This window comes from Ammospiza caudacuta, chromosome 15, assembly GCF_027887145.1.
Source record: "Ammospiza caudacuta isolate bAmmCau1 chromosome 15, bAmmCau1.pri, whole genome shotgun sequence".
Lineage (NCBI taxonomy): Eukaryota > Metazoa > Chordata > Aves > Passeriformes > Passerellidae > Ammospiza > Ammospiza caudacuta.
The window spans coordinates 6720329-6730907 of NC_080607.1; the positions used below are offsets into that span (position 1 = coordinate 6720329).

General features: G+C 52.4%; 1 protein-coding gene across 1 annotated transcript in view; it reads right to left on the bottom strand.

Moving 5' to 3' along the window:
• Positions 1 to 9093, bottom strand: part of RALY (RALY heterogeneous nuclear ribonucleoprotein) — a 134311-nt gene extending 125218 nt beyond the window's left edge. Inside the window, exon 1 of the mRNA XM_058814621.1 lies at positions 9017 to 9093. The gene's annotated coding sequence lies outside the window, so the exon portion shown is untranslated. The remainder of the gene's footprint in view (positions 1 to 9016) is intronic.
• Between the last annotated feature and the right edge of the window lie 1486 nt (positions 9094 to 10579).

The window sequence follows — 10579 nt, forward strand, 5'->3', positions numbered from 1 at the left end:
CACACAGAAGGGGATGGGGACATGGAATCTGCAAATTGAACTGCAGGAGTAGACTGGAATGAGATGACCCTTAAGGTCCCTTCCAACCCAGACTAGTCTCTGACTCTGTGATATGATAAATGATGATAAAAGCAATAAATGCAGACACCAGCCTGGATCACAACCCCACACAGAGCTCAGGCTGCTGCAGCCCCTTCACTGAGCCCAGCTCCTCAGCCCAAGCCCTGCAGGACGTCCTCTCACCAGGAATTAAGGGGATTGTGCATGTAAACAACCCGCTCCCTTCCAGCTCTGCCTGGGAGGGAGGCTGGTGTGACATGGTACCAATTAAATGTTAACAACACCACAAAAAACTGGGTCTGCATAAAGGAGCACCAGAAACCTGCTCCAAATGATTGATTAAACCTTCCTGCCTGTTCAGCTGTAGCTCTGGGCTTTTCCATGCTGAATTAACCACCTCTGCTGTCTGCTGCCTGTTTGACACAGAATAAATGTTCTGCTGTTAGCCAGTCCTTTTTTTTTTTTTTTTTTTCCCAGATCTCAGTGCTCAAATGGCAAAGGAAGAGATCCAAAAGTTGCTTTTCCAAACTTCCCTGCCAGCAGCTGCCAGTGTCAGGCATCACCTCAGCTCTGCACCCCATTGTCTGAACAGCATCACCCCACGGAGCCCCCCAGCCCTTCCCTAGGGAGCAGCAAGGAGAAAGATCCCAGTGCTGCAATAAGGGGAGAAAAAGTCATTTTTAAACAGGATCCTGCTCCTCAAACACAACACTGCCTTGAAATTAGGTTGCACTTTGGCTTTTATCTTCCCTGGAATCCCTGCTGCTCTGCAGACTGGGCTGGAAGATGAATCCAGGAGAACTGGGCAAAAACATGGGAGCAGCTGATTTATACTTTGGCTGAAAGAGCTTTAATTCTCCCAGCCCATACACATAGCCCGTTCATTTGGGGGGGAAAGGTAATTTAAAATATCTTTCCTAATGTCTGCTGGCAGAACAAAGATGAAGGACTGGAAGAGATGATCAATGTTTAAGGCCATCTTCAAAGCCATTTGGGGAGCTGCTGAAGATAAACAAGCAATTGGGGCCCAGGAGCCAGGCTAAAAGCTGACAGAGAAATTGCTTTTTTTCCAAGGCAAACAGAAGGCAAGGAATGGCTCAGTTCAGAGAGGCTGCGCTCTCCCCCTCGTAATACGAGCAGGGCAAGAGACCAAATTTAATTTCTTCCTCACAACAAGTTTAATTAAATCATCTAAGCCCTCCCTGCCTGTCTCCTGCCACGAGGTGTGGCTGTGCTCACAGAAGGCATCAGCAAGCTCGGCATTATTCCCATGGAAATGCTATTTGTGCTGCAGTCAAATGGCTGGGGAGCCCAGCTGCAGGGAAGCACTGGAAAACATCTCCTCATGAACAGGAAAACACCCAAACCCCACCTGGGATGTGCAGAATTACCTGCACAGCTTTCCTGCCAGGCGAAATTCCCAAGGGGTTTTTCTCCTCACCCTCACCTGTGCCCTGAGGGTGCCACCAGAGGGGACAGGATGGACACTGGATGCAGGGCTGCAGCTGCACCAAGGATTTTTCATCTTGAACTGAAAATTCATAGCCAGATCCTTGACTTTGGGCAAGGGATGGAGGGACAGGACACAGGGAATGGCTTCCTACTGCCAGAGGGCAGGGATGGATGGGATATTGGGAATGAGGAACTGTTCCCTGTGATGATGCTGAAGCCCTGGCACAGGGTGCCCAGAGCAGCTGTGGCTGCCCCTGGATCCCTGGCAGTGCCCAAGGCCAGGCTGGACGGAGCTTGGAGCACCCTGGGATGGTGGCAGGTGTCCCTGTGTGGCAAACATCTTCTATGAAAAATCCTTTTCTTGGTATTTTTCTTCTTGAGAAGCTGGGAGGCCTCAGGAACAAAATGTAAACATTGATTATCTGCTGCTGCAGAATGCAACAGGTGGATCTGTGATTGGCCCATGTTGGTTGTTTCTAATTAATGGCCAATCACAGTCAGCTGGCTGCAACAGAGAGCTGAGCCACAAACGTTTATTATCATTCCTTCCTATTCTATTCTTATTATTTATTTATTATTCTATTATTATTTATTTACTATTCTGTTCATCTTTCTGATGAAATCCTTTTTTCTATTCTTTTAGTACAATTTTAATGTAATATATATCATAAAATAATAAATCAGCCTTCTGAAACATGCAGTCAGATCCTCACCTCTTCCCTCATCCAAGAACCCCTGTGAACACGGTCACATCCCTGCCTTCCCTCCCTGGATGGGCTTTAGGGTCCCTTCCAACCCAAACCATTCTGGGATTCTCTCAGAGTCATCACAGAGGTGAGGTTTTATTGGCCTGTTGAAATGTGTGAATGTAAGAGCTGCACTCTTTGGAGCAGAAGTTAAAAAATTATAAATAAAAACAGTAAGTTTAAATTACTAGAAGAGCTCAAGAGGATTTCTGCCATGCTTACAGCTTTTACCAACTCCAGAAGGAGCTTCAGGAGCTGTAAGAGCTCCAAGCATTGCAGACTGCTGCAGCACCAACAAAAATCCCTGTTTTCCAGCAGGCACAGCCCCAGGGACGGGAACCAGGAGCTGCTGAGCCACCAAACCCCTCCAGTGCTGCCCCTCAGCAGGAGCACAGCTCAGGCCAGGCAGCACCACCAGCTCTGCAAGGGCTGTCCCGCAGCAAACACCCAGATTTTTGCTAGGTTTGAAAAAGAATTACGTCTGAGCACCTGCAGTTTTCTACACAGGGGCCACAGGCTGGGCCAGAAGAGTCACCCTGAAGGCCTGGCAAGGGGAGGGTGTCACTGGAGGGCAGGTGAAAGGCAGCCGTGGGCACTGAGGGCACTGAAAGCACAGCTGCCCTGGGCAGAGCTGGCACAGCCAGGGCTCCCCACATCCTCCCAAAGGAACTCCTTCCCTCACTAATGCTCCCAAGACACTTTTCCAAAAGAAAGTCTGCTAAAGACAGAAGGGCAGCACGAGATTTAGACTAACCAAGACAGCAAGAGCTTTGATGGGGAGACCTACAACCACGTTCTCTGCCCACTGTGACCTATGCCAGCCTATGCCGAACTCAGGAATTCACACATTAAAATGAACACTAATGGTTCCAAAACAGTGTCAATTGCCACATTCTCAACACCTCGTGCAGAAATCGTCTCCTGTTAAGTGCCAGCAGGCAGACCACCAGGGGAAGGCTCCCCACACCCTTCCAAAGGAACTCCTTCCCTGACTAATGCTCCCGAGACACTTTTCCACAAGAAAGTTTGCCAAAGACAGAAGGACAGCACAAGATTTAGACTAATAAAGACATCAAGAGCTTTGGTGGGGGGGGGACCTGCCCACCTCCTCTGTCCACTGTGACCTTTGCCAGCCCATCGGAACTCACGAGTTCACACGTTAAAATAAACACCAATGGTTCCACATTGCCACCTTTCCCTCAACACCTTCTCTTGCAGAAATTCTCCTGTTAAGTGCCAGCAGGCAGAGCACCAGGGGAAGGCTCCCCACACCCTTCCAAAGGAACTTCCCTCACTAATGCTCCCAAGACACTTTTCCAAAAGAAAGTTTGCCAAAGACAGAAGGGCAGCACAAGATTTAGACTAATAAAGACATCAAGAGCTTTGGTGGAGAGACCTGCAACCACCTTCTCTGTCTACCTTTTGCCAGCCCATCCTGACCTCAAGAATTCACACATTAAAATGAACACAAATTGTGCCCATTGCCACCTTTCCCTCAACATCTTCTATTGCAGAAATTGTCTCCTGTTAAAGTGCCAGCAGGGGAAGGATGTTGTCCCTCCCAGGGAGGTGGGACACAGCAGGAATGGAGCTGCACCGCCTCAGTTATTCCTCCTGCTCTCACTTTTAACCCGGTCATTCTCATTCTGCCGGCAGTAGCAAGCTGAAAATGAGTTCACATTCATTCCCAGCGCGGCTGTATTTGTTGAAATGTAAGCTGCTTGCAAAAGCATCATCAGATAAAGCCCTGGCACTTCTCAGCTCCTTTTGTTTGGTACCATCTCCACACGGAGGTGATGCTGCAGATACCACCAGGGAGTCACTGAATTCACACACACAGCCCAGAGGTGCCCATCTATTTACCTCACTCTTGGTAGAAACAAACCCTAGCGACCTGGCATTGTGTTTTCTATTTTAAACCAGATCTTTAGGAGCAAATTAAAAAAACAAAAAACAACCCAAAAAACCAGTTGTGCAACATCACTGGCAAAGTCTATGGCTGTTTAGGAAAGGAAATATTCTGCTGCAGGCGCAGGGATGCTCCTGGAACAGAGCTCAGCATCCTGCTGGGCACATCCTGCCAGGCAGCTCTGGCACCAGGGGGGAAGGAGAAGTCCAGAAGCCCTGAGATCAACTGGGGACCTTCCCTGCAAAGGCCAAGTCTTGCCTCAGATCACCAGCACTACTTGCTCTACACCTTTGCAATACATTCTCCAGTCTTGCTTTAAAAACACAATCAAATATTGTGATTGTAGGTGCCAGGCTGAGCTGCAGCTCAGAGGTGCCCCTGCAGAGGCTCCATCCAGTGCCACATCCCTTGGTGCTGGGCAGCCCCGGGCCAGCAGGACAAGCAGCATTGTTTGGGTGTTACACAAGAGCCAAAAGGGTGACTCAGGCTGCCCTTATAGCCCTTCCCGGGCATCCAGAGCCAGGGCTGAGGAATCTGCTGCCCCCAGGGCCAGGGGGGCTGCAGGGACACCTCCTGCCCAGGTGAGACAGCCCTGGCACTGCACCTGCAGCACATTTTCAGACAAAACCGACTCTCCTTTCATTTAAGGACAAGCAGCCATTCCAACACTCGCAGGATTTCACCTTTCTCTACCAAGGAGCATCTCGCTGGGAGCTCACAGCACTCCAGACTGCAGCCAGCAGACTCTTCCACATCCATGCTCCAGCATCATCTGTTCCATCCTGCACAATATTCCCCCAGCTCGGGCTCTGCAGGAGCAGCTCCTCTGTTTGCCCACAGCTTGGCAACACCAGGATGCTCCTCCTGATTGTTTCAGGCTGCAAAAGCCCCAAGAAAAGCTTTGGATTCACTATGTGCGTGCAGACCGGCCTCTGGAAAAGGAAACAGCCTTGGCTTTGGTATTTCCAGCATCTCAAACACCAAACTAGACACAGACAGATGTTAATTCTGCAGAACACCCATCTAAGTCAATCCCTGCCCGGTATCACCTCAATTCTGCCTTTTCTAATGCACCTAACAGTTAATTTTCTATTGGAGATGGAGCTGGCAGACCCTCTCATTAAATACACACTTTCAGGTGAGACCCCCCCAGGCACTGTTACTCACTGGAATTAAACAGGTACACCAGGACTGGTGGTAAAAATAAAAATAGCCCCAGCTCTGGGCACGCCAGGGAAGGCAGCAGCCTTCTGTGCACAGCAGCAAAATCAACTTAATCACAAATGACAACTTCTGAAAGCCTTTACTTTGGATTCATCCTTGGCATTTTTCTAGGCCAGCTTGAAAACAAAAGCTTTGTCTTCTTAAAATGCAATTGCCTGAGGCACCTCTAAAAAAAGTGACATAACTCAGGTTTGAAAAATGCCTCCTGGGTTTCAGATCCTCCTAAGAGCCTCTTTACTATTCAGCTTGATTCAGATTACCCAGATCAGCATGAACTCTACAGATTTAGCCCCAGCTACCAGCACAGGTATAAAATGCACACATTTAGGATTATATTTTTAAACTATATGATTAAAGCTCTACAGTTATGAAAAAAGAACTTGTTATTGATCTGAATGGTTGCTCCCTTCCTTTTCTCCAGCAGGTTTATAAACACTCTCTGATGACAGTTTATTCTGAATTTCACTCTATTCAGTTTCTTCCAGATTTTTTTTTTCCCCCAGCCTGTTTTTCTTGCTGGGTATTTTCAACCTTTCCATCACAAACCTCAAGCTGTGAGAAGAATGAGCAACTTGTTTTGGAATCACAATTTGAGCCTAAAATTTGATTCTTGTTTCTTCTCCCCTGCATAAACCTTTTTTATTTCAGTAATTTTACGAGCAGTGACTCTGTGCTTCTGCAAATCCAGGAGCATAGCCCTGTGCCAGTAACTTGATGGGAGGGGGCAAGGAAGGAAAAGCTGCAATTTTGTGAGACAGACACAGCTACTTCCAGTGCCTACAATTAACACCTTGGATAAATCCACAGTACCTTTAGCATATCACAGATTTTTAAACCCATAGGCTGTTTTCTTTGAGCAGATACAAATTTATTGCTAGGTCTGAAAATTCCTTATGCAGCCACCAGTGAAGAAGTTAAATCAAAAGGAGTTTTGTTGTTTTCACTGAATGATTTGGGACACAGAGAGCTGTAAGCTGTCTTGGTGATGGCAACACGTTAGAGTCTTTTTCTGAATGATCAAGTCCCATCACTTACTCCACATAAACTGTTCTCTGTCGAGAGCTTTAATCCTCTCTTTTCAATCCCTAAATAAAACATCCTCCCCAAACGGACTGTCTATTATCAGCCATTTCTAAAGAAAGTGGCTCTTAAGAGACACACCTCTTTCTGCTTTGCCGTTCTCCTGAAATCCATCTCCAACATCAGCCTGACAGAAGTGAAACAGCAGCAATCTTCCCCAGCTCAGAGAGCTGGAGGAGTGTCTGAACACCCTCCCCTCTCCAAGGAAGCTTTCACACGCGGCCAAAACCACAGAAAGGCTTCCAGGAACGGCAGCAATAAACCTTGTGACAAGCTGTCAGCCAGAGCCGGCAGCCCAGGAAGATGCTCCAGGGTCAGGGTCACACATCTGAGGTTCTGCTTGTGGAACTGCTCCTCAGCTCCCATCCCTGCATCCCAGAGCTCACCTGAAAGCCAGGCTCCTTCCCTGTCCTTTACAACAATGCAAAGAGCCCAAATCCCAACAAACAGCAGGATACAGGGCAAAATGAGCATCCCAGGACTGACTTGGAAACCAGTCAGAATCCTTCCCTGTCCTTTAGAACAGTGCAAACAGCCCAAATCCCAACAAACAGCAGGGAAAAAGAGCTCACCTGGAAGCCAGGCTCCTTCCCTGTCCTTTACAACAATGCAAAGAGCCCAAATCCCAACAAACAGCAGAATAAAGGACGGGGCAAAATGAGCATCCCGGAGCTCACCTGGAAGCCAGGCTCCCTCTCTGACCTTTAGAACAATGCAAAGAGCCCAAATACCAACAAACAGCAGAACAAAATTACCATCCCTGAGCTCACCTAGAAGCCAAGCTCCTTCCCTGTGCTTTAGAACAACACAGAGAGCCCAAATTTCAACAAACAGCAGAATACAGGACAGGGCAAAGGGAAAGCGGCACCTCCCATTCGCTGCTGAAGGGAGACCCGGAGCGGAGGCATCTGTGTGAGAGCTCTGCCCTCCTCCCGCAGCAGGGGCAGTCCGGAGGGGCAGGGACACAGCCCGGCCCTGCTGGCCCGATGACAGCCAAGGAAAACACGTTCAGCCAGGGCACTGAGCTCCAGGGCCAATGCCAAGGGCTGGTGCTGGCCCTGCCAGCTCGGGGGGGGCGGCAGCAGGGTCCGACCCGCGGTGCCACCGCCGTCCCTCCCTCCCTGCCCGGCCATCGGCCACCACACGGATTTACTGCTGGGGAAGGACAGCAGGTTCCTCAATAGGAAATAAAAGAGTCTTTTCTCCTGGCCCTGAATGTCAGCCCAAGCCAGCCGCGATGCCACTGAGTTCAGTCTCCTCAGAGCCGGAGCAGCCGCTGCGCTGAGGGCAGGCCCCCGAGCCCCACAGCTCGGGCTGGTTCCCGGCCAAAACCGGGAGAAATACACTCTGAAGTGGTGGAGTCACCATCCATGGAGGAATTTAAGAGAGGTGTAGAAGTGGCACTTGGGGACGTGGTTTAGTGGTGGGCTTGGCAATGCTGGACTCGATCTTAGCGGGCTTTTCCAACCTAAGTAATTCTGGGATTCTGTGCTGAAGCATTGCAGTACAACTGCGATGGGCTGTTCCTGCAGGTGGGCTCTTGCTCTTCAGGAACAAGAAGAGCAGTCAGAAAACAGTCAGAAAATAAAGGTGCACATCCAGTTTGCTGTCCAGTTAGACAGAAAATAAAGGTGCACATCCAGTTTGCTGTCCAGTTTATGTCCCTGCTGTCCAAAGAGAATCAGCCGCCGGACACCCTGCCAAAGCCACGGCCAGATCTGACTGTTTCACACTCACCAAAGCTGCTCTGGAGCAAGAGCCGGAGTTTCACACATCACCTCAAATCAACAGAATCATTAAGGTTAATAAAGACCTCAGAAATCATCAGGTTCCAACCTCTGACCGAGTCACCCCGTGCCAATTAAAACGGCCGAGTGTCACATCTGCTAATTTTTAACATTTCCAAGGATAGTGACTCCACCACTTCCCCCGGGAGCCTGTTCCCACATACAGCTCCCGACAGACATCAGCAGCCCCGACACAATCGCGACAGAGAAGCTCCGGCGGTGCCGGCACCGCGCGCTGGAGCCCGCAGGGCTCCGCTCGGACCCGCGGGGAGCGGCGCGGCTCAGCGCCGCTCGGGCTCGGTATTCCGCCTGTTTTCTCGCTACGAAGCCGCTCCCGCTGCCCGAGGCCCCGCTGGCAGAGCAGCCGAGCATCTCCGGTCTGCAGGAGGCACGAAGTACCCCGCGACCGTGCGGTCACACCGCGGACATCCCTGCCAAGCGCCCGGGACCCGCGCAGGGCTCAGCCCCGGAGCCATCGCCGCCCCGGCGGGGTCGGACCCACCCGGCAGCCGCTTCTAGGCGCGGCACTTCCCCATCCCGTAAAATGAGGAAGACGTGCATCAGGGGCGGAAAAACCTAACCATACACAAGAAAACCGATAGGGAAAGTGGAGACTGAAAAGGAAAAAAAAATAATAAAGCAGCACTAAGTCACTGTGCCACTAGCAAGGGGAGCCTGCGCTACCAGCACGGACCGCACGCTCCGGCTGGTGGGAGCAGCACCCCGCAGCAGCCGGGGAAAGGGGCGGCAGCACTCACCGGGTAGTCGGTGCCGGGCAGGTCGGTGCCGTGCGGACGGAGGGCCCGGCCCGTCCCGCTTCGCCCGCGGGAGCCGCCGGCTCAGTGCCGCGCACCGCCCCGCGCCGCGGCTCCTTCCCGCCGACCGTACCACGGCTCCGAGCCGGGGGGGACCCACGCGCCACGGAGCGCCCACCCTTCTGCCCACCGCCCGCTCTCGCTGCTACCGCGGCGCAGCCTGTACCGATCCGCCCTCACGGGGCAGTGCCGGGCAGGCCGCTCCGCCGGGGCTCGGCCTGGGGCAGCGCCGCTTGCCGCGCACGGCCCGCTCCCTCCCGCTCCGCTGCCCGCGCGGTGGAAGAGTCCAGAGCAGGGCGGGCGCGGGCGGGGCCGGGCGCGCGGGGCTGCTCCGGGCGCGGGTCCCCGTGAGGGAGCGGCGGGGCGGCCCTGGTCGGGCTCGGCTGCGCTCGGGGCTCTCGGTGTCCGCGGTCCCGGCCCTGCACCGCGGCCCGGGAGCTGCGGAGCAGCCGCTCTCAGCGCTCGCAGCGGCACCGCTCTTTGCCTACCCCCGGTTCACCGGAGCCGCAGCCGAAGTTCACACCCGCCGAGCGCGCAGCGGAGCCACGGGTCGAGCGCGGAGCTCTGGCCCGGCCGCTCTTCCCCAGGGGCTCTCGGTAACAGCGCGATGCTCATCTCGGCTGCTCCATTCTGTATCCGCCTGCTCCTGGCACTCACCGGGAAGGAAGCGGTTCCTTTGGGAAAATGATGTTTCCTGACCGAAATTAACGCCCGGCATTTCGCCGCTGTTTAAAGGCGAGGGAAGGCCGGGCTGAGCGCCCCGGCGCTAGAGGGACCGGCACACACGGAGCCGTGCAGGGACAGCATCGCTCGGAGGTGGCACACGGGTTCCACAGCTCACGGCAGCGGGGTCCGGGTGACATCAATGCAAATAATTTCATGCAGCTGCTCTCAACAGCGTGCTAGGGAAGGGCAGGAGCTCAGCACCGGGAGCGAGCCATCAGAGAGGCATAAATCACAATCGCCGTCAAGTCCAACCATTATCCCGGCGCTGCCAAGCTCACCACTAACCCATGTCCCCAAGTGCCACATCCTCACAGCTTTTAAACCCTCCTGGGCAGCTGTGCTGGGGTTGGACAACATTTTCAGTGAAGAAATTTATCCCTGTTACATGCCTGGGATAGTGCAACAGAACAAATCAATCAAAGCAAATCCCCCACAAGTTTTCCCCACTCATCCCAACAGAATTATAGTGGCATTTAAGCCATCAGTTACACAAAACTGTCTGACACAGTGCTGGTTGCTGATGGGACTGTTGAGGGGCTCAGAAGGTACCTCTGAAGGTTGGGTAAAGAACCCTCAGTAAGGTGAACTCTCCTGTCAGCATCAAGATGTCTCTGGCTGTGAGCTGGAGGCAAGAGCTTGCTACCTACCAACCCAAATGGGAGCAATTAACTGGCTTTTTATCTTAATTTTTCTTGGGCAGCTCATGGCTGACAGAGGGCAGGGATTAGATTGGATATCAGGAAGAAATTCTCCCCTGTGAGGGTGAGCAGGCCCTGGCAC